Source organism: Plectropomus leopardus, chromosome 4, assembly GCF_008729295.1.
Source record: "Plectropomus leopardus isolate mb chromosome 4, YSFRI_Pleo_2.0, whole genome shotgun sequence".
Taxonomy (NCBI): Eukaryota; Metazoa; Chordata; class Actinopteri; order Perciformes; family Serranidae; genus Plectropomus; species Plectropomus leopardus.
Genome location: NC_056466.1, coordinates 30,458,340 through 30,486,188, shown reverse-complemented (window position 1 = coordinate 30,486,188; position 27,849 = coordinate 30,458,340). Strand labels below are relative to the sequence as shown.

The following is a 27,849-nucleotide window of genomic DNA, read 5'->3' as shown; positions in this document are numbered from 1 at the left end:
ATATACTAAATATAAAATTATAATAAATATATATTTGAGATTGCTTTCCATTTTTCTCCCTAGTTCTTTGATGAGTTTCTTACATTCTCTCTGTCTTTTTTTTCTTTTGCTCCGGTTTGAAAAGTTTTAAATGCTTGTTAAAGGTGTCTGAACGCCAATAAACAAATAACACCAAGAACAGGGCATTAAAATTGTTTCTGTGCTGGGGAAAAGAAAAAAAAAGGTTGACATGATAAATGAGACTCTTAACAAAGTCTGTACTTCAGAATAATGTGTGATGTTTTTACAAACTTGACACGTTCAAGAGTTATTTGTGGTCCATTCAAAATGGACCTGAGACCCACTTTTGGATTGTCTTGTCATCCACCAGTTTGGAACCACTGGGCTAGGGGAAAGGGGGTGTAAAGGATTGGAAAAGTCCCAAGAAAAGGTTTGGGCATAGTGAGAAAGAGGAGGATGGATAGATGGATGGATGGACAGATGGAGCATGTGTAGGAAGGAGGACAGGAGCAGTGTTGTTGTGCTTTTATGGGAGGACACCGGCTGCAAGGAAGTGAGGTGGGTAATAAGGCCATAGCTCATTCCTGCGGAGCAGCCTCTATCCTATTAGTGACTACCTCTCACCGGATGACTTATATGCACCTCGTTTTTCAGCAGCAGGATGACGGCAGACGCTTGGGAAGAAACAAACACACGTGCGCACCCACACACACACATGCAGCCGCAGGAGCGATGACAGGAGAAATCTGCTCCTGCTTCCTGATGTGAGGAGAGAATGGCATCGGTGCAGAAAAACCAACAGCTTACAACAAAGTGTCACGCTGAAGAAGATATTTTATGTCATGAGATTAAGTGACGACCAGAATTGGGCAAGTTACATTTAAAAAATAAAAGGAATTACTCATTGCTGTATGTATTGCTCACAGTAAAAATATTCACATTATTACCTTATTTATAATTACTCAACCATGAAATTTCAGAGCTTCCATATCCAAACAACACATCCTCTGTGTTTAATATTTCCTGACCCTCAGCTAGCTTAATGTTAGCCTCCAGCACACAACAAAGCCAGACAATTCTTAAAAGTAGGCGTTTGCAACAAAGCTAAGAGCACATCATATCTAAACAAGACAACCGTGAAATTTCTCCTCATTTGGTGAAAGCTAACAGCCTTCCCACACCTCTTGCCTCAGTGCTAAGCTAACACACACTGAACCAATCATTCAGCTGAATGCAGATACAGCAAACCACAGACTGTGTGTAAAGACGGTTGACGCAAATTGACTTGACTCCAACTGTATAAAAATGAAGCCAAAATATTCTGGATACGGCCATCGTCATCTTAAGCTGGTAATGCCATTTGGAGCTAGAATCTGCGCAGTAGCGATCACGGCAGTATCAGATTCTCACCCATACACCCCTCTGCACCATTGAAGGCGAGCACACAGCTGTCAGTCATGATGTTTTTTTTTTCTTTATGTGCCTTTTTCTTCATACTTTCTTTAGGGATGCGCAATATAATCGGCATGTCATCGGAATCAGCCAATATCGGCTTTAAAATGTAATACTGGAATCCCCAACAGGCTGCTTTCTGCCGATATCACAAACCAATATTTATTTGTTATTGACAAAGTGAACATATACTACCTCTAGAAAAGACCGACAGATGTCTTTTCTAGATGCAGTTTAGATGTCTTTTTTTGGACGTTGTACGGATGTCTTTTTTTGGTCGTAGTTTCCTGGATGTAGTATACATGTCTTTCCTGGATGTAGTATACATGTCTCTCCTGGATGTTGTATTCATGTCTTTTCTGGACGTAGTACAGATGTCTTTTCTGGATGTCATATGGACGTTTGTGGGCTGTTATTACGTTTGCAGGTCTATCTCCCGTGATGGCGCCCCATTTTGGCTGGGGCCTTTTCAAACAACCGGTTTTGATTCAGACCTGAAGCCCTTTGTTGTGTGTCATTCCCCCTCTTTCGCCCATGATTCTTTTCTACCTTTAGCTGTCCAGTCAGTAAAGGCAAACATATGCCCCAAAAATCTTAAAAAAACCCCCAAAAAACAGAGTTCATATTTCTTTAACTTTTCAAAGTAGGCTAATGTGTTACTGCCAAACACTAGTGAAGAAAACGGTCATATGTCAGGAGTTGATGTTCAGTCTTAACTCACTCCGCCGGTCCAAGATCAGATTTATATTCAGAAGCACCTCTGGAAAAACTGTTTCAAGCATGGAAACATCTTCTGTTCAGCTAACAACCTTGTACACTTTTAGTGGGTGTCTGAGTGCTGTATAATCAGTCGCTCCAGGGAATTTTGTAATTGCAAGATATTTAACAAAATCCCCTGCTATCTTGCAAGGGTATGCAATTTGGACCAGTCCCCACACTTTTACTTCATAAACCCTTTCCAAATCCCTTTTAATTTCTCTGTAACAACAGCGCCATTGTGTCAGAACAATCATATCAAAGACGTCTGGTGAGCATTTAAAAATAATTTGCATATAAACCGAAACAGGGGGGAAAAAGAGCACTCCTAATTTGTCTTAAAGTTTCACAGAAAAGCCACCAGAAAATCATTTTAGTCAAAAACTCAAAGAGGATTGCAGCTTGGCAAAAAAAAAAAACTAATTGTCTTGATACCACACACATAAACACACACACATTAAAACCTCTTTTCAATCCCGTCTTGTCCTTTAAAGTGAAAGTTCATTTGCGTTATTGTAATTTACCATCTCCATGGTGACATTTTCTCTCGAGAGCGGAGACTGACCCCGTCAGGCTCCTCACCCGCCGGAGTCCACGCAAAACCCAAGGACTAATGGTTCAGAGAAAGGGGGATATAAGAATCTATTCCAATAATTTGAGCTATTTTAATTAAATTTATGCATATTCTTTGCCTGTGAAGAATTTGGGGCAGCTGTATCAGCGAGAAGGGGGGGGGTAGAAAAAGAGAGAGAAAATGGGTCACTTTGGCACAGGGGCTGAGAGGCTTCATTAGGAAACCCGTCGCAGTCATTCTGCGGCCATTCTAATTCCGCCCCAGCATTCCCATTCTGCGCTCGTGGGATTCCAATATCAGCCTAACATTTGTGACCTCGTCAAACGCAAGAAATAAGCAGGTGTCAGGTCATGCTGGTCTCACCCAGCGCCGCCCCCTGCCACAGTCAGCCACCTTTCTCTGTTTATTCTGCCGAAATTAACACTCCGCCTCGGAGAGAGAAATGTCAGGTGTTTCTTATCCAGAACTTTGCAGGTTCTTAGTGAGAAAAGCTGCACGCATTGTCTTTGCCAGTGAAAGAATTAGGATGTTAGCACTGAGACAATTTGATGTTAACTGTGCGAGGGAATTAGATGTACTGTGTAATTTTGCCTTTCAAAGATGATGGCTGAGCAGATGGAGCGGGGCAAGGCTCTGTCAGAGTTTCTCCACTTTAGAAGCTCTTCCTCCCTCTTATAACTCATTTGCCCTTTCTCATTTGCCATAATTCTCCTCATCTCCTTTCTCTCTCCTCTTCACCCCATAACACCCGTTCATTTTTTCTCACCATCCCACTGTGTTGTAAAGACTTTCTTTCCACTTCTCCCGCTCTCTCAGCCATCCGTTCTCTCGGCCCCCAAGCGCCGTAGCGTCTAATATGTCTTTAAAAGTAGGACAGCACTGAGTAATTTGTTGCACCTACCAAATGATAATTCAGAATTGTCACCATATATCCATGACTGCGGGGCCACCCTGAGCGCACAAAAGCATCTGCTGCTCAGGAGAACAGTCACCGTGATTTTCTCGCCATTGTAGTGTTAAATAGAATTTTAAAAATATAGGATTATTTCACAAAGAGGTGACACCGTTTCACAGTGGGGCTGCTTGTGCCCTTTGTGTAAGCTGCGTCATTACGCTGCCATTACACGGAATTTTCTGTGTTGTAGATTGCTTACAGCCACCCTCCACTGCAGCTTTTCTTCCTTCCAGTAAGCATGACAGGAATATGCTGCCTTCAAATTTCCACCCTTTTTCCCCAGCGCTGTTGTGGAGTCGTTGGAGCTGTTTGAGTGAGTGGTTTGGCCTCTCTCTCAAGAGGCAGAATGGAACAGATCATTACATCCGTACAATTAATGTGATTTACAGAAAGACCTTGAAACTTCAGGGACATTCCAACAATTTTAAACGTGAAGGTCAGTTTACCAGCCTTGAGTATTATTCAGCTTGAAACACTCTTTGTGTGATATTGTCTGTGGGGTTTAAACTTCAGTTGGTTAAAATTTCCTATAATGATGTTGTCATGGTTATCTTGTCTTAAAAGGTAACTTCTGTTTTTCAGCCTGGACCTTATTTTCCCATGTTTCCCTGTCAAAGTGACTAATCAGAATAACAATTTTTGAGACTGATCCAGTATTACAGCAGTGAAATCAGGGGCAGTGTAATCAGTTGGGGCAAATGAGCACAGCATCAGTTTCCACTAAAAGTGTTTTAGCCACTGACAAGCTTAGATTATTATTCTAAGTATCCAACAACATTAAAGAAAGAGTCCCCACTACAAAAGACCTTATTGTTAAAGAGTAAGATCCTTTTTGTTCAACCAGAAATATCCCTGAAATCAATATTCCCAAACCCACCAAACTCCTTTTAAATAAATAGTCATTTTATTATCATAAATCACACTTAATTAAAAGTTGAAGATAACAAAACGAAACTCACAAAAGCTGTTTTGGTTTGTGTTTCCACTGTTCCAACAATTGCCAAATCCGGTTTGGTTAAAAATAAACTCTTAATTCACCTAGTCAGATGCAAAAACACACTGGCTCTATACACACATAAATGAATGTAGTTGAATGTAGTTTTAGTTTTTTGTAGTTTTGTAGTTTTAGTAAAAATGATTTTACTGTTGAACATAAAGGTGGAACTCTTTTTTTCATAGTGTCAGATACTTAGAATGACAATACGAGCCTGTTAGTGGCAAAAACAAGCACTTTTAGTGGATGCACATTGATGTGCTCAATTACCCTCAGATACTGGACATATTTCAAAATCTGTTGTTCCGATTAGTCACTTAGAAACAATAACATGGGAAAAAAGGGTCCATGCTGGAAAACACCAAATTTACCCTTAAGTTCCAGTTGCGCTAAACTTGTATTGTCAAGAGACATCATGCGATGCAGAAATAGCCCTTCCCCCAGGAAAATGCTTGTTAACAGCTTGCTGCCATGAATTTCATCCATCTCATCATCTTTCAAGATTTTGCTCTCCTTAATTTATAATTGCCAATGCAGCCTTTATATTTCTCAACAGGGAAACAGGCAACAAGGGAGGCACGAAGAAAACTGATTTGAATAATAAATTAATAAATATATAAATAGATAAATAGATAAATAAAAAATAACTGAGATTGCAACCACAAATCATTGAGGTGTGACAGATGTTGATTTGCATGGTTCTAATAAACCCACAAGACCTCTGTGTTTGGTGAAATGTGGAAGGCAGTTTACGTTGGAAATTTTACTTTTCTAATTATGGACATTGCAGATTAGCATTGGATTAATATCACATATGACCACAATTAAATTGCTAGAGGTCCCCAGTGGGATTTCAGCGGCATACCGGTTTCATTGTATACTGTGGTATGTAAATTGGCAGTTATCATATTGTTGCAACCTTAGGGGCGGCTGTGGCTCAGAGGTAGAGCAGGTCATCCTCAGTCAGAAGGCTCAAACTGGCTCCTCCAGGCAACATGTCCAAGTATCCTTGGGCAAGATACTGAGCCCCAGATTGCTCCTGATGCTGCATCATCTGAGTGTGAGTGCGTATGGATGATTACTGAGCAACAGGTGGCACCTTGTACGGTAGCCTCGGCCACCAGCCTGTGAATCCTCATTACTGCTTTCTTATGTATGTGAAAAGGTGAATGTGACACATAGTATGAAAGCACTTTGAGTGTTCAAAAAAGACTAGAAAAGAACTACACATGTACAGTCCATTTACCATTTAGTTTCTAGGTAATACCATTCCTGTGCAAAGGAGGCAAAGTTTTTAAGTGTTCATGCCTGGGTGACAAACTGGGGGTTTAGAGTTTAAAGGACAGATGTGTCCATCAGCCAGTCTGTCGGCTAACAAAAACATCTAGTTGCTTTATTTGGAGTGTTGGACTGAGATTGACCTTTACTTAGAAACTGAAAGTCAAGATGTCCCTTCCACTGCTGCATCAATTTGGACCATTCTCTTTTCAATCTGTCTTTCCAAGTCATCCAATTTGCAATGTCAAATCACTGGACAACCTGTGTTATTTTAGTTTTTGGCCACATCTTGAACATATTAGCAAACAGTTGTCTGCTAACACATCCAGTGAACAGAGAGCAGCATTAACATTCATTTGGAGTTCTGTCTCCAGCCAACAAAAGACCAATTTTTACTCTCCATTAAGCTGTTTTGGTCTCTACGCTAATGCACCACCATGTTCAGCAGCTACTTGCCAACTTTACCTCTCTGCCATTTCGTGCAGGATACAGTGGGTCTATCTGAAAAATCTGAAAACAGCTGCGTGCTGCTGCGGGACACAAGGTTGATGAAGTCAAAGGATGTGTGTTTTTAGGTGAGACTGAACCATAACAGTAAAATTGCAGGCTTTGAAAGCATAGCAATGAGCGGATAGACAATAAAATGCTCCGTAGAGCTGACGGGAACTGCAGGTTGGTGATAATTCTCTGTGGGTTTGCTACTACAAGTGATGCCTAGCACATTAAAAAAGTCATTTTTTCCACTGTTGATAAAAAAAAAAATATATCGTGCTGCTTTGACTATTATATTGTAAAATGTGCTATATCATTTCATTCACAGTTTAAAAGCCATATGTGCCAAAAGGAACTTCCAACTCAGACCTTTTAACCCTATCCTTACCCTAATTTCACCTACAATAAATTCAACAAGAAGTCATGTTTTTTCTAGCAGTGAATAGTTCTCTCATTGTTCTCATTCTGATGTGTGTTATGGATAAATGTCAGCTCGAAAATGCCAATAACGGCATAAAGATTTAAGACCAACTCTTATGTTTAACTCCAGAGCAATTCCCCCACATTTGGTATGTTAAATCAAGACATGAAGGCACACTGAAGCATTGTAATCTGACTCGACTCACAACGCCAGATGAAGCTGTACTTATCCTACTTTAGGTTTTAAGAGGAGCTAATTTTTTATGTAGTTGAGGATTAAAGGGTAACTTGATTTTCTATACTGTATGTGTCTCTCCTCCGTCTCTGTGTTATCTTGCCATCTCATGTCCAGGTTGTTGGATGAGCGCCTAGAGACCGTAACTGTTGTTCAATAATACTCATTCTACAGGTCCAGTGTGTAGGATTTAGGCAGATATATTGGCAGATATGTAATGCAATATAATATGTACATTTTCTGTAGAGTATAATCACAGAAAAATAAGAATCATGATTTAATTACCTTAGAATAAGCTGCTTTTATTACCATGTTGCATGGAGACATTAATCACTTGCTCGAGATAGGGCCACTTGTGTTTTTGGCCATCATAGTTTGAAGCGAGGGGTTTTAAAAAGAGCAGAATGTCGAAAAAACACAGATTTTTTTTTTTTTTTTTTTACATAAAACAGCTTTTATCATTGTTTTTACCAGTTTAAACCACTGGGTCTGTTTGTTTTGGAGAGGAAGAGACCTCTGTGAATAATTTGGCTCTTTATTATCCAAGAAAAAAAGGTGAGCACACATGCCCAGGTGCTGGGCTAGTGGCCTTTCTCCAACATGCCAAACAGAATAGGAGAAACACTGATTTTTAAGGTTAAACTACTTCATTCAGTGCTTTTACTGGTTTAAATCACCAGGTCCACTTGTTTTTGAGAGGAGAAGACCTCTGCAGATAATTCGGCTCAAGGTTGAAACCTCCTGAACAATGAAAACTGAAGCAATTCTAACCGGGAGAAGTTTCAGTGAGTTGCAATCCTCACCACTGGAAGAGCAGCAGGTCACTTTTGAAAGCTTGGTTGAATTATGCAGCAATTTGTGCATCATGTATCTTCTCGAAATGCTTCATCATCCTCGTGGGGGCAGATTAGAGGCCTATCCCTCTGTGTAAACTCTTAAACGTCAGACATACACATGCAGATGTGTAAACAAGTTCAAGTTGTTTACGCAAAAGCTGTGTCATGTCGCTCTGAGGTTTCCTATTGCCGACTTGACCTGCAACAACCTCCGTAACATTCGAACTTTGATCACACCTCGAAAGAGTAAACATGTTTACAGAGTTAAATTTTAAATGCATCTTCTCGAGAAAAATTACACCCCTGATGAGCATATGATCTTAAAACGCATAACTGCCACTGTAAAAAGAGACTGTGATGTCTGAGGAGGGTTGTGTCTAGAGATGGAGTTTGTAGGTAATCATGTCAGTGTTATGCACGGTCCTGCTGTGACACTACATTTAAAGTAGAGCTGAAGAGATGGCCCTCTGATGCCCAGTCTGCTGCCCTGCTTACCCACTTGCCTTGATGTTGAGTCCAGCTGACAGAAACCTAAGAAGAGTGTTTCACACATGCTGAGTGAAGCCAAACCAAAGTAAACCGAGTTCCACCGATCTGCCCTGGTTGGGGTCAGACATCAAAAAATTATCTGGGCCATTGCTGTGCAGATGAGTGCAGAAATAGTTTGGTTCACAGAGTGAAAGGGGCTATGTGAAAGCACTTTAGTGACCTAAATAATATGCCGCTTTACCCTGAATCGTTTCCACCACTGGCAGAAACCTTTAAGGTGATGTCCAGCAGGAGCAACCAGAGTCGAATTTCCCGTCAAATTACTATCAACATTTGGACTCGCGCTGAAAAAGTCACTCCAGCCATCAACATGAAAAGGATTCAAAGGCTGCTCTGAAGGGCTCCCATGGGAGTCCTCACACATATTCAAAGCAACTAAAAGGGTTTGCAGACAGACTTTCACCATGGGTGCCACTTTACCAACACAAAAAAATCAGGGGGAAGACTACAGTAATGCCGTGTCCACCAAAAATAGGATAAACATAACTTCTCCCGCCTTATTGTGCAAGACCTGTAAACTGAAATTGCTTGCGCCAACATGAGCTCTCCAAATGATCTAGTTTCCAAACTCTTCCTCTGCCGCACAAGCAGCCTTTAATTACTTCTGCTGGGCCAGCACAGGTGAAGCACATTCTCACTAACAAGGTGGTTTCCAACCAGGGAGCACTGAAACCCAACAGGAAAACAACATGATGGAGAGGAAAACTGGCGCCCGCAATAGAGGGTAACCGATGCTTATAATAATCCCCCACCCAACTGATTTCACCAGCCGTTGTCAGATCGTTACAGAGGAAACATGGCGCAAGAGGGGAGGAATCCGGGGAGGATTGTGACATTGCCTGGAAATAAAGTGTGAACTGGTTTCCACACATGGTGCACATACAATTGCCACGTTGTGCATATATGCAAAATCCATCCTGGACACAGATTTTTCAAACGATTTCTTATTACACTGTGTGATATCATGTCAGGTATGAGCCATTTTGACCTAAAAACAACGGGTGTTAAGAGGTCTAGGAATGCAACAGTAATGACACATGTCCTAGTTTTCATTTGTAATTAAATACTCATGATCTTTGCATCATCAGATCCTGCAGTTAATGTATTCTGCCATCATTGTCTCTGCCCTTATTTTAGTAAGTCGGTCAGCAGCACAAACACAGGAGTGGTGTAACAGCACAGACTAGTGGTGCCTCTTTGTTATGGCACCTTGCTCCAGTTGCCAGAGACAGAATCACTCTTAATACTGTGTACCGCACACATGCTGTGATCCCATTCTTGTTATTTTTACTGTAAAATAAGACTGCAACTTGTCACAGCCTGCTGCAAAGTACGATATATTAAAAATCATATCTAACAACAACAAGTAAAGTATGTTAGAAGTGCTCAGATTGCACATTTCCACACTGCAGTGGCTGCTCTACAGCACTCCTGCAAAAAAGGGTTTTTTTTGTCCAAGGCCTCAAAGCTCAACAGAGGACGGAGTATTTCATAACAAAAATATCCGTGCGACTGCCCGTCATCCTCTGAGACCCAGCCTGATTTCACTCTACCAGCAGAGTGATTTCTATTTTGCTCTGACTCGTTGCGCTTTGCTGCACCGCCATAGATGGCAGAAGAATTCTGGCGTGGGGTCGTTGCAGTCACACACAAAACATGGAAGAGTAGCATCTGGATATGTGTGTGTGTGTGTGTGTTAGTGTTCTCGCATTGCTTTCACAAGCCTGTGTGTTAGTATTCACACGTGTCCTAATGCAGCCTTCTTTGATCTGTCAGTGTGTACTTATCATACTTAAGTGCTGTATGCTTCTCCCACTGCGACTTTTTGGCCCCTCATCCCCACAGTAGCCAGCATGGAAGCCCTTAAAAGCCTTAAAGAAGTAGTTTAGACTTTTTGAAGTGGGGCTATGTTGGGTAATTATCCATAGACAGTATATTACATACAGTAGACATCAGTCGGCACGCCCCTGATTTGGAGAAGCAGGCTGGAGTCTGACATAGAAGCTAAGCAATGTACTGATGTGGATGGGGACCAGCAACAAAACATATTTTAGCCACCTAAAAAAAGTCCAAACTAAAAAAAACTATCAGTTTAAGTGTACGCTATATTGAGAATATATTTCTGCTTTACCTTAATGTGAGACAGTAATTTCCAACTGAAAAATGAAGCTGTTACATTGTTCTCTTCATAGCCAGGCTCCATTAAGAAAAACAGTGATTAATCATTGCTGAACACAAGGCCTGCTGGTCCACTGCTGCCTCAATCAGTTAGTATGTTGTTATTCATTGATGTAAAAGGAATTGTGTACACTTTTAAACATAAATGTTACCATTTGATGCACCATACTAGATTATCACTTACAGCTCAATTGTACCTGCTGTCCCTCAGCAGGTCAGAACAAAGACACACAGTACAATAACGTAATGATATAAAGTTGTACATAAAAAAAGAAAAGAAAAAAAACCCACACAAGACAAACAATATACACAATAGCAGATAACACATAATAATGCAAATGCAGAAAAGAACACATGAGACAGACAATGCAATATAAAACTACACTTAAACCAGAGCAAAACACAGTCTCGTACAAAGGATAATCTTGAGGATCTAATAGAACTTACTGAGCGAGTGTACACAAAGGCATGTAACTGAGGAAGGACCAAACCATTTAGAGTTGTATAAACCTGGCATAAATAAGAAATCCATGTAAAATTCTCAAAGTTCTGTGAATTGTATATCTCCAATATCTTACAGTGATGAAAATGCAGTGGCTTTTTTGTGTTATTGTGTGACTTAAGTCTTTTAAAGGGTTAGTTCGAATTCAAGTCACACAATTATGCAAACAAACTAACTGATCAAGGCAGTGGTAGACCAGCAGCTTTAGTGTTCTGTGAGCTAAAATGACTGTTTTTGTCAGTTGAGTCTGGTGGCTTTGATCAGAGCGTAGATGAGAAACTGAAACTGCTTATGGCATCCCTGTCGAAACAGGCTGTCTGACATAAAAATAAAGCAGTGAAAATACTCTCAGTATAGCATACACAGGTGGTACTTCTTTTAAATTAGCTAAAATACATTTTGTCGCTGGCCGCCATCCACAGCAGTACATTACTTAGCTTCTGTGTCAGACTCCTTCCTGCTTCTCTAAACTGGGGACATGCTGACTGACTATGGATAAATACCTCATACAATCCCATTAAAAAAAAAACAACTGAACTTTCCCTTTAAAATATAAGCGTTGAGCTGCAGCTCTACATATCTGTATGTGCTTTTTGGGCCAATTATTGAACATGAATTGTGTTTATGTCAGAGTATTCAGATCCTTTCAATTTTTGCACATAAGCATGCCAATGCAAAGGCAAGCAGACACAAACATGGAAAACTTAGCTACCCAGAGTTGGCTTTAAGAGCATTGAAAGGCTAAGGCTCTGTTCCTAATCCCTTTCCCACTTTTCCTCTCCCTTCCCTGACCTTCTTTGCTCCCTTTCTTTATCTCTTCTTCTCTCATGCAGGAGAATTCTGGGGAGATTTCTTACTCTTTCATTCCTCAAGGATGAAGCAGCACAGCGGGCCTGTGTACTGAAACAGGTAAGTGCTGAATATCATGATGACCTTCAAACATGCACACACGTAATCTTCCCTCGCTCTTAAAAGCAGACTGGGCCAGAATGGTGTATGATTTAGGTTGCAAAAAGGCTGTGCCATGTCCACTGAGAAAGACACAGAAAGGGAGTACAAAAAAAGAGGGGGTGGAATGTTTCTTGTGAGAATGAAGAAAACACAGAGAGAAAGACTCATCCTGAGGGACAGAAAGAGCGAGCGAAGACAGTGTCGACAGGATGAAAGTTTAACCAAACATCAGCTCCCCACAGGAGTGGCAAATCTGCTGCCGTCGCAGTGGACGGACTGCAAAGGGGAGGACATGCAAAGAGACAGACCGGCAGACAGGACAAGACAGAGCAGGCGATCCCCAGCTGTTTTTTTTAAAAACGCTGCCTCTGATACATTATTGAATATGCAGCTCTCCAACGCATCGCTGAGCTTTCCTCTCATGTTAGCGCTCAAGTTCGCATAGCGTCACCATTCTAAATATAAAGCATTCGCTCAACCCCTCTTTGGTTTGTTAAAAGATGCAGGGGCTGCACGTAGGCTGTGTGTGTGTGTGTGTGTGTGTGTGTGTGTGTTTGTTAGTGTGTTGCATTGAGTGGCACTTTCCTTTTCTGAAGGCTGGCTGGAGTTTTGAGTTTGTGTGTGTGTGAGTCATTTCGGTTGCAAGCCTCTACAAACTTCAAAAAACCAAAATAGATTTCATCAAACTCTTTTGAAAGTATTGTTAGATGATGCAGAGAGTATACCGAGGCGAGCCGAGCGCTTCACTGGGAGTCGCATGTGCTGTACACTGAAGGAAGTGAGATGTTACCGAGGGGATTGATTTTTGAATCAGACGGCATGTGGAATACGGCAGGTCTACATCTATGTAGTTCAGCAGCAACTTAGTTTTCAAAACTTCCCCCTTCCTAGCTCTTGTTTTCCAGCTGGAAAAAAAGTTAGATTTGGATGTTCTGAGGTCACTGTCCTAAGACTTTGCGTGCGTGGAGTACTCGGTCTGGTCTACAGGTGGCAGCAGAGCAACATACCCAGCAGGCATGTTTCTGTAGCTGGCTTGATTGGCCCATTTTTACCAGCAAATCCCAGTGTAGGCTTCTCTTCATTTATCTCTCTGTCTCATCCAAGACAGGATGTCAAGCAAATGATTCTTCATGCCCAAGAAAAACAGTGGAAAAAGCAATCAATATGTTGTTTTTTTTTCTATGGTTCATACATCAGACAAATTCACATGAAAAATCTGTCCTATTTCAGCTCCCACTTTCAAACTTCATGTTCCAGGATGAACCATGAGCAAAGGTAGGAAACTTGACCTTATTTGTGCATTTGTGTCTTGATGAATGTGCCTGAGAGTGTGTGTAAAGATGCTTTTTCCCTGTTTGCAAGGATGCATCTGGGTCCAAGTGCTGCTGGGGGTAGTATAAGCAAAATGTTTACGGGTGTGTGTGTCTCTGTTTTCTGACAGATGTTGTAACGACATGATTAGCCCTCTGGCTGTCAGTAGCGCTGTGTGAGGTTGCTATAGTGACTGTGGGTTGAGTGCTGGGGAGGCCAGAGTGGAATATGAGGGTGCTGAGGACGAGGAGAGGGGGTGGAATAGGAAATTAAGTGCCTCCGGCCTGTGTGTGTGTGTGTGTGTGTATGTGCACATTTCTTGTTTTTTCCGTGTGCCCGCTTATGTGTTTGTTTGTGTGTTTCTACAAAGCGTTGAAGAGACACTTGTCTCTGTAATTGGGAATTTGATCAAGATAACTCACTCAAACACACAGTCAATCATGTCCACACACACAAGCACTCGTTGAGTCTGCGTAGGAGCCACAGAGACAGGGATCCTGTGATGGCACAGGCGTGGGCTGAGGGTAACCTGCTCTGCCTCACAGACCAACACCACGAGTTGAGCGCTTCGTATCACTTATCACTTAAATTGCGGCGTCAATGGAGCTGTTGTACAAACTGGTACAAGCAAGAGAAATGCCCTCTGCCTTTGTGAGCACAGGGACTGGAAAATGTGGTTTTAAGCACCGTACAGCTTCAAGAAAGCAGGGGGTGCTTGTCAGACTGAAGGTCAAGACCCCAACAAGAGGTTGTACTACAAACCTGAGGGGCGCCAGAGAGTATTAACTATTTTTGCTTTTCTTTTGTCAAATACCAGACAGACGTACACCCTCAGGCCTGTATAAGCTCAATTTTAAAGGGACAGTGCACCCCATAATTAAAAGCACATATTTTCCTCTTACCTGTAGTGCTATTTATCAGTCTAGATTGTTTTAGTGTGAGTTGCAGAGTTTTGGAGATATCAGCTGTAGAGATGTCTGCCTTCTCTGCAATATAAAGGAACTAAATGGCACTCACAAGCAATGTATCTTTCCAGAAATCATGATCAGGTTATTTAAGATAATCCACAGACCTTGTTGTGAGCGGTTTCATGTAGGTACTATTTTCTTTCTACCAAAGTACGCCTACCAACCTTATCACCAAGCATCACTGAGCTAGCTAATGTTATAGCTCAGTCAAGGAGGACATCTTAAACATTTTGTGTTGTCACAAGCATGAGCTGTTTGTCCATATCACTTTTACACAGTGATATGGGAAAGAAAAAGAAAATAATGCCTTTCTAATGAACGATACCCACTATTCATATTACTGTGCAGATGTAACTTGTGTATGCTCTGTCATGAACATAAGCCTCTTGTCCACTAGTAGATTCATGCTTCAGTCTGCGTGGTGATACAGATGGCAGGTATAGTTTGGTAGAAAGGAACTATTTTCTTTCTACTAAACATGATGATGGCGTCCCCCTCAGCTGAGCCATAACTTTTGTTAGCTCAGTGGTGCTAGGTGGAACGGTTGGTGTATGTAACTAGGTAGAAATAATATATTTCCTGCATGAAACTTACAACAAGGTTGGTGGATTATCTTGAGCATTCAGGTCATGATTTCTGGAAAGAGACATTGCTGTCGAGTTTTTCAAATCTATTCTTTCGGGGCGCTTTGAGCACCACAAGCTGAGTGCCATCTAGTTCCAATATATTGAAGATGAGGCAGACATCTCTATGGTTGATATCTCCGACATCCTGCAACTCACACCAAAACAGTCTACAATGTAGACTGATAAATAGCACTGCAAGTAAGAGGAAAATATGTACTTTTGATAGTTTTGCTTGGGGTGTGAAATGTCCCTTTAAGGGGCCACAAGCTGTACTATATGTATTCAAGGTTGGGATCTCTTTTGGCTTGTTTGTGTAGTTGTCTGAGGGGATACCTCAGCCCAGGATATGTGCTTACAAAGTACTGATCCAATTCCACTTCTCTCCTCTTCCTCAAACTTAAAGTCTGTAAATGTCACTGTGTGGAACTCCCTTGAATATGTATTATGTAAGACAACATGAACTCAGCCTGGCCAACTCGGCCCCTCTGTGATAGGGGGAATGTAACTGATTATGAAAACAGAGAATTTTGTCACGGCACTTAAAAGGACATTGAATTAAGCGTGGATCATCACATCATGGCCAATGCCTTATCCATTGAAAAAGGTCAGTGTTGGCATCAATACCTATCCAACATCTTAGATCCATGCACCTCTAGTTGTCTCCCTCGTGAAGAGACACCTCTAACCATCGGTAAATGACACAGAAAACTCTTTACAGACAGGACCTATTAGAGTTTACAACATCTTATAGGTCACAAGTTAACCGCTTTTGTTGGTATATGTCAAATACGTTAAATTTTCTGTGGCATCTTTTGGTTTGGGAGGTCATTGGTCTTTTAAAAATTGTCAAAACGTTTCTTTCTATCAAAACATTAATTGAGTGATACTGTTTTACATTAGTGTTTGATGTTAAAATCAGTCAAATCATTATTCCTTTTGGTTTTATTGGCATGTTTATAGATTTTTTTTGTTATTACCTCTGCTAAGGAGGTTATGGTCTCAGTTCAGTTTGTCTGTTTGTTTAGAGGATTATGGAAAAAAACTACTGGCCCAGTTTTTATGAAACTTGGTGGAAGTTTGTAGTACGGGCCAAGGAAAAATGCAGTACATTTTGAAGTGGATCTGAATGATGGGGCTAATCCACAAATTATTTTTCACTTTCATTAATGTTACTAGATAGATCATCTGGCCATGTTCTTGATATTCAGTGGATGGTGGTAAAGTTCAACAGTGACAAATTAAAGCTAATTGTAGTGCAATGACTTTATATTACAGTCAACATGAAGTTGGTGTGAAACACTCTGAGACAGTGGCAGGGTTTCCAACACATTAGTGTGGTGGCCCGTTACGATTAAAACATGTGCCACCAAATATTGATTTTTACATTTTTTGAGCTGGACCAGTCATTAGGAGTGCTATTGCACTAAATATACTGTTCGGTTATTCATTTCACTGAACTCTCAGAGTGCAGAGTGTACACTTGGCACATATGGAGTAACAGAATGCCGGACACAGTGAAAATGAAACTTTATCGTTCAATGCGCTGAGTCTAGAAGTTTACTTTCACTGCCCCCCATCCATAGATCTGATCTGATCAACTCTGCCCGGATTGACGGATCATTTATTCAGTCTGTGACTCAAACTCTTTAAAACTGCAGCTGGGTAAAAAAAAATAACTCATGGTAAGCAACCTTGTTACAATTGTAGCAATACTTGGTGCAAGGTGTGGCTATGGAAACAAACGCTCATTTTTTTGCAACCTTTTATATTTTTCTTACATCCAAATGCAAATTGTCTGCAATAAACTTAAATTTGACTCAACAAAATTTCTTCCTTGTGAATATAGATTTTTTTTTATTTTTTCACATATTTGCAAAGTATGTGAAAAATATCTTGTTTAGAAGTAATTCATAAATGCACAACTGAGATGAGCAAGACAGAATTATATTATGTTTTACTCTATTTAAAGCTAATAGTTTTGTAAATATATTCAGACATAAAGTGTTGGATGTGCTCGCAGACTTGTATATCATCATAGACTGGACCATTGGCCTTTGTTGGAGGTGTACGCTCTTTCAGTGCCCTTCTAGTTAGTCTCACCATTGTATGTGTAAGCAATGCTTTTGTAATATTTTTCCCTGGGAATGCACCAGAAGAAAAGAACCAAATAGAAAATGCAAATGTTAAATGCTAATGCAAATGTGAGAAAAAATCTCAGAGAGGGGATTATTAAAGAAATATGTGACAGGGTGTATTAAAATTTAAATATTTTAATCACTGAGGTGAAAAACATCCCGTCAGAACTCTAAATTAGTTGATGTGTTCCCCGGGGGGCCACCTCAAGTGAACTGATCTTATTTTTTACGTAACAATTTAAAGCAACCCCGAGGCTCTGCTGCAAACCATCCTCCTGCTGGTCTCCCGTATCTCCTGAGTGTGCAGCCTGCTGTGTATAATAGTCATGGTGTGAGATATAATGCGCTGTACCATACAGGGCTGGCTTCACACAGGGATTACACCTAGATGATTCTTCAATAGAGAATTTAGTCTCGGGTAGCCGAGCCTTAATCCGCGCCTGTGCGAGCGGACCACAGTGCCGTGGAGCCGTGGCCAGATATGACAGAGAACAGAGAGCAGCCAGATTAGTTCATAGTAGGAAGAGGGCTGAGCTTGAAGCCGCCTGACAGAGCGTCTCCTGACAGCTCCTCCCAAATCTCTCTACTCTCTCTAATGCAGTCTGAGGGAAACATTGTTCCCCTTTCTTTCTTTTTAGCTGTCTCTTTCTCTCTCCCACTCTGTCCCTGTCTCTCTGTGTAAGGTGAGAGCAAGTCATAGAGAGAAAGTGTGTGTATGTGTATATGTGCCCGTGTGTGTGTATGTGTGTTATCGCTTCATTAGTCTGTAGACTTCTGGGTCATTCATAGCCTTGTTCCCACTGTCTCAGATGCTGTAATTACCCTCACGTGAGTCACGTCTGATAATTAGGATGGTCCTAACAGGGCACACACAGACACACGCACACTGTCCACGCTCACACATATGACACACATGCCCACATACACACACATCAGTCATTAGTGGAGAGCTTAACATGCAGTACAGGGCTAATGGGATTATCATTGCTGAGGGTCCCACTCATCAACCTCTTACTCCTCTCGCTATTCATCACGAGCACCATTCTTAAACACTTAAGAGAGCCCAACAGTCCTACATGATCTTCTTTCTTTTTCTTTCTTTTTCTTTCTTTCTTTCTTTCTTTCTTTCTTTCTTTCTTTCTGTCTTTCTCTTTCTTAAAAATTCTCTCTTTCTCGTAGTGCTATAGGGCCACTTTCAGGTACTTTCTTTACACCGCCTTTGCATTTTTACACAGAACCAAACAATGGCGCCATCATGCATTAGACAGCATGCCGGCATCGCAGAAACAAAAGAGCGCGACAGGTGTGACATGGAACACAACAGCCTGTAGTGTAATATATGGCATTTCTGTTGGCAATGCTTGATAAACAGTACTAATGTCAATAAAAATCATCCCTGTTATATGGCGTGAAGCTCATCCTCTGCTTGTAGGGTAAGTAGCTCCCTGATCTCATTGTTTTGCCAATTTGCAGACATTAACTCCTGCCATTCTTCTTCTTTGTGTTAGCTGCTAACTGCTACTAACTGCCTTTTAATGTCCCGTGGTGGTTAACACACGTGACATGTCATGAAAATATTCAACCCATACTGTCCATGGTCCCGTCCTGCCAGCAGTCCTACTGGATAATAATGTGTTGCTATGTTGGGAATCACAGCTTGTAGTTTAGACAATCATGCAACTAATGATAAGACAAACATTCTGCATTGGAAACAGTGTGTTAAAAGAGGAAAATTGAGACAATTGAGACAAAGTATATTTATTTTAAAGGGGATATGCATGCACATTTGCCATATGGTGGCCCTAACCCATTTTAGCTGCTAATTTTAGACCTAGACCTCTTCAGCCATCCTTAAGGCAGTAAATATAAAAGCATCCCTACATTGTAATAAGGATATGACAACGAAAAAGAAAAGGATGATTGTGTGGAAAGTAACTTTGATTTGCTGTTCTGCTCTCTTATCCTTTAGTTGCACTGACATAATCACTTTTCTCCATCTCAACCACTCTCTGCCCTCTCTCCTGTCATCGCTGCACCCATTTCATCAGCTCATTTAAAAGTGATATTACCCATAACCATTCAATTTTCTCTGTGTTTATTCTGTTGACTGAAATGGTAATGGAGATATTGACAGCAGAGTGCAGAGTGATTCTGTCCAGGCCATTGTGTTGAGTGGTTCGATGGAGAGAAGTGGATGACTGGAGGGCTATCTATGGTATTACATATAGTGTGGAAGGCGTGGGAAAAGGAGGCCCTCTAAAAGCCGAAAGCTTAAATACCATGCCTCACATCCACAGACATAAAGAGACAGCTCACAGACACACACACACACACACACACACACACACAGATACACACACAGGCAGTGGATTAGGACAGGGATTATGGAAGCATAACTGTAAAACAGGCAAAGACAGATCAGTGTTATACTTCATAAACACACACAAACGCTGGATGTGTGCAGTAAGATGGATTTATACTGAGGTTGATGGTATGATGACTTGGGTTCATGCGTCATGACTGAGCACTATTAAATAGAGAGAGCTCAATAGGACAGCAAAGAAGCTTTAGCAATCAATTATTTTATCGGAACTGAAAGCTATTGAGATTTCATGTCTGGATCATGATATGTTTTCTTTTTTTTTTTTTTTTTAATAATCATGAACAGTTTTCTGCCAAACCAGAGGGAACTACAATGAGGCTTCAAATTGGTTTACATCCACAGTCTGTAACATACGAGAAAAGACAATCTTAAGATTTTGCCGAGAAAACAGGTTTCGACATCATCACTTACACAACTCAGATGAACATTAACAAAAAGCTGTCAGCATCGGTTTTCATACATGATAAATGTGAAGCCATGTTTGTGTAGAACTTCACTTTTATCTTCTAGGATAGAAGAACTTCAATAGAACATGACATGTTTTTCCCCTGAAACATCTAGATGTCACTTATGGACATATATTAGTATAGCGGCTTTCAAGTCTTGCATCCATTCAAAGAGCTGCACCCATTCACGCACACATCCATACACTGCTGCCCAAGGTTACATACAGTACAATGGGCCGCCTGCTCATCAGGTAATCTAGCACTGACAAAGTTGTGTGATGTTGTATATTGACTGTCATCGTAAGTAGTGATACTGAGATTGTTGAAGATGCTGAGATCGCTACTGGTTATTACTTTGGTTTCCAAAAAAAAAAAAAAGGGGGGGGGGGGGGGGCGGTGGTGCCCCTCTTTCTTCCCGGGGCCGGCAATACCTGTGCCCAACCACACCTGAAGCACTTTTTGCACTTACTAAGGATTTTTTTCCTTAAGTCTAAATTCTTGCTTGTGTTGTACGTCGCTTTGGATAAAAGCGTCTGCTAAATAGAATTGTAGAATTGTAGAAACATTCACATGCACTCACACACCAGCAATAGCACAGCCATCAGGAGCAATTTGGGGTTCACTATCTTTGCTTTGAACTCGCTTTGCCCAGGGGCCACTACTGCAAAATGACAGAGGGCCAGGGGACAATTAATAAAAAAACATTAATCATATTTATCAGTATTTATAATTAATTAATTTCATTTTGATATTTTTGTCCTCACTTATCATTGCCAAGAGGCAAATCCAGTTTCAGCAGCACCATACAGGTCAGGTGTACGCAAGGGTGTGCCTAGGATTTAAGGTAATTCAGACATTGGTGTAATGTAACAAGTAGTTAACACTTCCTTTTAGTACTTTTTGGGGTTTTTATATTTCCACTTTTTACTTTCACTTTTTGAGCTACACTGGGACATGCAGGCTCAGACTTATGAATACGCAAAAAATGTAACAGAATACATTTATTCAAGTACAGTACAATTTTGAGGTACTGGCAATTTGTGTGCACTAAATTTCATGGCAGTCCATCCAGTAGTTGTTGAGACAGTTTGCCTAAAGCTATTCAGTTGAGCCTGGTGGTGGGGCTAGAGTAAAAGTGACAGAATCAGTTGGATTCATCCTCCGGGGACCGTGCATTTCTGTGCAAAAAATTAAATCCATCAAATAGTTGCCGACTTAATTGAAACATCTCAACAACAATTTCAGTCTGGACTTAAGTGGTGGGCTGACACACTGACATTGGCGTTCTTCAGGCCTAGAAACGAAGGTCTAGCAAGAACATCATCATTACCTCAGGCAGAGGTACAAAATCGTCTGGCAAAGGGTTGCAAAAAATAAAAAACAGGTCTAACTGTCAAAAAGGCTCACAGAACTTACACATGGACGGCTAGGACGCTGAAAATCAAGACGAGCACAGACACTATATACTACAGGGGGAGGGGAGACAGTTGGACACAGATGCAACATGTTAAGGCTGGGCAGGTGATCACACAGGAGGGAAACGGAGTTGCAGGAAGTGGAGGACCTTAAATGAGAGTGTCCTTTCATGAGAGTTTCAAAATAAAACAGGAAGTACAAAACAAGAAACACAAGGAGAACAAAGAAGACAACATAACCAACAGTATGAGGCATGACAGTCACATCCCAGAGGCTCCGCTGAGATTGGCTCCACTCAAAAAAACAAAACAAAACAAAAACAAGCCAAGAATGACTTTCTTTCTGGCAGACAAGGAAATTAAGGGGAACATTATATGGAATGAGGCTCAGCATGTTGTCGAGGACAGGGAACAATGGAGGGAGATCACTGGTTGCAGGCGGCAAATAATTAAGGAGATGTAGAATCTAGCTCAATATTATCTACTCTGTCACATTTGAGGTAAACGCTAGTGTTATCTAGCCATAAACACATATTTTCAGTTTGTGGATTTGAAGTGTGTTTATCTATTGAATTTCTGCTTTAAATATTCAACAGCAACTTGTCATTAACATGTCTGACTTACTCTGGATAATCAACATTAGCTGCTAATAGTTTTTATGGAGACTACTTTTTTGGTTGGAGGTCTTTTAAATGAAACCTATTCACAGGGAGCTCTTTGTGTTAACCTCAGTGGCCAGGACATTGTTTCTACAATAATTCATTGTTGAGTTTTTCAAATGTAATTTTTGAATGCTTTGAACACCACTTATGAAATCCCATTCATCTACAATGTATCACCGTGGCTAGAGAAATCTCAGAGATGGAAAATTCAAAACCCAGATAAATGATCAGGGTAGAGTGAACCTTTTAACACTGTAACATTATTTCACTTAATTACACTGCACAAAAAAGCATTGTGTGGATGATAAAAGTCTGGTTGAAGCCTGATTTGCACAGTTGATCATATTTAGCATTTGGGTATTGTGAATGAGGTGAAGTTTAAACTGCAATGTCAGATCGAGGTTTTGTTGTTTAATGTCACTAGTTTCAAAAAGCAGCTGGTAAGAGGAATACAGAATATCAGTAATAATTGAAGTTAAAGGAGATTTTACAGCACTTTGCTGTTAATTTTATGGACATTTTTTTTTACAGTATGCAGAATCTTTGAGGATTAAAAAATACATTGCCCTCACTGCTCCTTCCTCATCACTCACCATTCAAACTCTGCTTGGCAAAAACTAACTAAACTAAACTAATTAAAACCTAAAGCTTTCATTTAGAAACTGTTAAACGTCCACCTCTAAATGCCATAGGAGCTCTCTGTGGTCATATTAGCGTCCATAATGGCTGGAAGACTTTTTTAACTAACCGTAACCCATATCATAAAAAGCTGACTGTGGTGAGTATATACACGCAAACCATCATTACGAGGAAATGAGAGGGAACGCTTCACATCTCCAGCACCCACCTTGTTAATTTGAACAAATTACCCAGTCGCTGAAAGAAACGCCCCGCTCTGAATCGGAGCGGATACATTGCAGTATATTGGCCCTGCCGTGTGTGTTCCTGGAGATGAAATGCTAACTGATACTGTCATACTAGAAGATGTCACATAATGTTTCAAAATCTGGTCACAGCTCGGTCACACGCTGCTCACACATGACAGAGCGCCAGTCACACGCTGACTGAGTGCCTCAATCTGCGGCCACTCCGGCCCCGCTGCATCAGGCATGTCTTGGTCACCAGACATCTGTCATCAGCACGCAGCTCACTGGAGGTCTGTGGCTCCCCGTGATCCCATCTTCTCTCCAACTGTCAAATATAATCATCAATCTCTCCTGCGCCTCCCTTTTATATTCACTCTGCATATTTCTGCCCGGGCCTCCTCAAACTCTCCTCTCTCACCCTACTCCTCCTCTCCTCTTTTCTTTCACTGTGCTGAAATATATAACCAGCAATTTGCCAATCTCTCCTACTATGACACCAACTCATGCGCACACACACACACACACACACACACACACACACACACACACACACACACACACACATATACATGCAGAGGCATCCAGACCACAAGAGCTGCTGTGGTGTATAATGACAGATAATTGGCTATTGTGGGTTTGCCCTCGGCAGCAGGAACCAATCACAGTGACAGCCACTTCTCCGTGACCCATGTGTGTTCGTGTGTGCGAGTATGTGAATGTGTGTGATGCACTGATTGTATTTCATTTCACTGTCTGCCTTTGTTGCTCCGTGTATGGATGTAATTGTCAGGCACGTGGAGTATGTAACTGACAGCTCTCTTTGTAGATTATATCGCTTCCATTGTTGCATTTATGTAGACATAAAAAAGCTATTCAGATGTGCCGTATGCATCTGTGTGAGTATTTGTGTGTGTGTGCATGGAGAATATGAAAATCAACTGCAGTCCAACATTTTACTGAATCGTGAAGTGTGAACTAGCAAGACAGCCCTAAAAACATAGTTTTTCATGCACTGGTCAATGTTGCGATTTTAGGCTGTTTTGCTTTTATAACTTGTCTTCTTTCAGACTAGCGGCAAGAAAAATGACCAAAATACACATTTAGGTTTTTATTTTAATTCAGATTAGTATTATGGAAATATATACTAAATGTGCATTTTAATTAGTTAATGATACTTTGATAATGCCTCATTTAAACATATTTAAACATCAAATTTTAGAAAACTTGTGATTCAAAAAATAGTTGTGTTAATGTAAGTGATCAGCTGGGTTGATATTTAACATGGTGATATTTATTAGTTTTAAGTTTTACCCTTATGTCTTATATTTTGTCGAAAAATGTACAGAATTTTACAATACATATTTTTAAAGGCGATTTTCTCAAAATATTTTTTTCCCCCACACTTTGAGCCAGGAATCTCAACTTCAGTAGCTCTTCAGTAAACCAGATTTTGCAGTGTTATTTCCTGCCTATACACTGAAGGTTTTTACTGTGGTTTTTGGTTATATATCAATCATAGCTAGATTTATAGAACATTTTATTCCTAAAAACAAGGTGAAAACAGTTTTTTTCAGCTGTTGACAGTATTTACTGATTTTTGAAATGATAAATTGAGATATCCAAAATTCCTTTTGTATAAACCTTCTACTCCAATGAGTCAAAAAAAGAGGCTGTTTTCAAAATTATTAATCTCCAACTCAGCATCACTTGAATACACCAAATTTTGCAGTGTTATTCCTGTCTATTTTATGAAGGTTTTTACACTGGGGTTTGTTCATAAATCAAACATAGCCAGATTTATAGAACATTGTATTTCTAAAACCTTTTTTTCTTCATGGTTGTCGACATTTTTTTTTCTATGATACGGAATGATGAAATGAGCAATGCAATTTCACTCCGTTAAATCCTTTGACTCTAACATGTCGACATATTGAAACAAGAATTTCAACAAAATTATACAAACATTTTGAACCTGACCCTATTCAGGGTTCAAATTTTTGTTGAGGAAACGTATGCAAATTTAGTGCACATTTAATATGATTAATCATTTGCATATTTAAACACAAAATTTCAGAAAAAGTGTAATACAAAAAATAATTGTCTTATGGCAAGTAATCTTGGAAAGTTTCATGGTGGCATCTATACTTCAAACTTGACCGTATTCCCCTGAGGTGTCTCCCTTTAAAAACAGTGCAATCCCTACACAGATATACGTACTCTCATATTAAGCATGCACACAGGTATAACCTCCATAAAATGTCCTTGTTTTTGGACAAATCACCACTCAGTGCTTCCCAATTTACATTCTCAGGGTTGATGCATCCACCTCGAGGATCCACAGCCTCACACAAGGCAGCCTCGCTGTTCTCCACTAATGCGATAGCTGCTTAGCTTGTCATTCGTCACTCATTTTGATGGAGCCCTGGTAATGGTCTGTCTGCTCGCCATTTGTATGGAACCTGTTGACTCCAAACCGATCATTTCTTTTTTTTTTTCTTTCGCTGGAAAATAATCCCTGATGTGTTCTTTCATGCTGGGATGAATTGTAGCTGCATCAGCAACAGCCTTTAAAATAACGCCAGCCACAGTGCAAGTGGAAGATGTCTCCGTCTCTTTAACACACACACACTCTCTCTCTCCCTTTTATCACTCACTCATTTATTCCTCCCTCTTGTATTCGGTGTCCTTTTCTCCTCCACTTCCTCCTCTCTCGCTGTTTTTTTTCTCCTGTCTTTTCTTTCTCTCTCTCTCTCTCCCTGTTTGCACCAATTCTCATTTCCGCTCTTTCAATAGTAGGGAGTGCTCATCCAACCCATGCACACAGACTAAATGAGATCCTGTGTGCACGTGCAGCTCTCACTCTGTAAACATGATCTTCTCTGTCTTGCTAATACGCACCACCATAGGAAAAAAAAGTGCACGTTTGCGTGCATGCATTGAGGAGGAGTTGTGTACTTCATCACACCAGCCAGCTCAATATTCCCCAAATGCAATTTCCTCGATGTGAAAGGAGCAGGCTGGATGTTCATCATTCTATATTCTCTTCTTAGTGTTCAATAAAAGCTTCTTTAGGACTGCTAGGCAGCTTGTTCTCACGTTTTTAAAAAAAAAAAAAAATTCCTGTCACTTCCTCATTTTCACCCTTTCCGGCTCGGCACACATACACACTGACGCACACACACTCCTGCTTTTTGTGGCACACAGTGAATCTGTCTCCTGTGCGTGATTAAAGTGCATATCACAGCATGTTCCCTGAGTGTTTCTTTGTAATGCTGCTTAACATTCTGAGCCTATAACGAATAATTCAGCCCAGCTGAACTCATCCTTATTGTGTTTGGGAAAATCAATTCCAGCAATTGAGATTTTTTTCCCACTATATGTAGATAAAAGACACATTTCATACACAAATTGATCAGCTGACTACTCCAGAAGATCAGAATTACCTTTTTTTAAACACGGCTAAGCCAGAGGGGGATTGCTATTGTCAGGGCCAAATCAACATCTTTATATTTGGAGCTAAAAAGACTCAATCAGAGCTGTTTAACACCTGTGTAGCAAAGAAATAGTAAAAGGAAGATTAAGTAGGGAGCAAAATGCAACAAAAAAATGTTGTTATCCGTGTTTATCCGTGTGTAATCCATATATTTAAGGGGATAGTTTAGATTTTTTAATGTGGGGTTGTATGGGGTTCTTATCATACAGAGGATATCGTTTTAGAGAAAAAGTCTGACACATAAGCTATGTGCTGCTGTGTTAAGGAGTCAGTAACAAAATATATTTTAGCCACCTTAAAAAAAAAGCCCCACCCTAAAAGAAATCAGTATCAGTTTAGGTGTTTGGTATTTTATATTTCTGTCCCGTTTTGACAAAGCCATTAACAGATTCAGTTCCCCATCTATGCTTTCATTAAGTCACCAGACTCCATGGAGAAAAATGATCATTTTAGCTCACTGAACACTTGAGCTGCTGGTCTACCGCAGCTTCCATCAGTTAGTTTGTGTTATTGTGTGACTGGTGAATCCTAACCAACTCTTTAAATCCCCATGGACACACAACATCACAAACAAACTAACTGAAAGAGGCAACAGTAGACCAACAGCTCCTGTGTCCAGCAGTGTTAAATATCTGTTTTTCTCAATGGAGTCTAGCTTTGAAGAGCGCGACAAAACAGTGTGTGACTGTGTGACAGTAAAACACAGCAGTGTAAAAAAAAACAAAACCTCAATACAGTGAACATCTAAACGGATATTGATTTTTTTTTTTAGGATGGGACTTTTTTTTAGGTGACTAAGATACATTTTAATGTTGGCCCCCATCCACAGCAGTACAGTGCTCTGCTTCCATGTTGGACTGCTTCTCCAACCTGGGGGTGCGCTGATCGACATCTAGTGTATCTAGTATACTGTTTATTTGGTCTGGCTTATTAATCACTTTTCATTTTCAATCATGATTTTGGCTTACCTTGATTTTTAAAACAAGATAATCAAAATAAAACTATTTTTAGCCACATGACGAGTCTACCAATTTTTATCCCGTCTTGTCTTATACTTTGTAAATCTAGTGCACCCCTTCCCAGTGGATGTGCTCAGCCCCTCCCCTCAAAGTCCAAACAGAAGTTTCAGCACGAGTTGAAAACAGTGTTGCAATATTTGCCATCAGGGTCAGCAAGAAATGCATTCAAGTATATTATAGTCTACTTCATTCCAAAGCAGGCTGCGCTGGACAGTACATGACTCCTCCGCTGTGTCCCCATATACATTTTGCTTCTGTCTCTGTCCACAGTCAGCTCTAATGCCGGTTTGATGTTTTGTTAAGGATGTTTAGGTGAATGGTAATTCACCATTTCTCTCAGGAGTATAATTTAG

At 40.5% G+C, this 27,849-nt stretch overlaps 1 protein-coding gene across 1 annotated transcript in view; it reads left to right on the top strand.

Moving 5' to 3' along the window:
- ptprdb (protein tyrosine phosphatase receptor type Db) overlaps positions 1 to 27,849 on the top strand; it is a 217,868-nt gene that overhangs the window by 52,828 nt on the left and 137,191 nt on the right. The window contains exons 3-4 of the mRNA XM_042485070.1: positions 12,055 to 12,130; positions 13,403 to 13,447. The gene's annotated coding sequence lies outside the window, so the exon portion shown is untranslated. The remainder of the gene's footprint in view (positions 1 to 12,054; positions 12,131 to 13,402; positions 13,448 to 27,849) is intronic.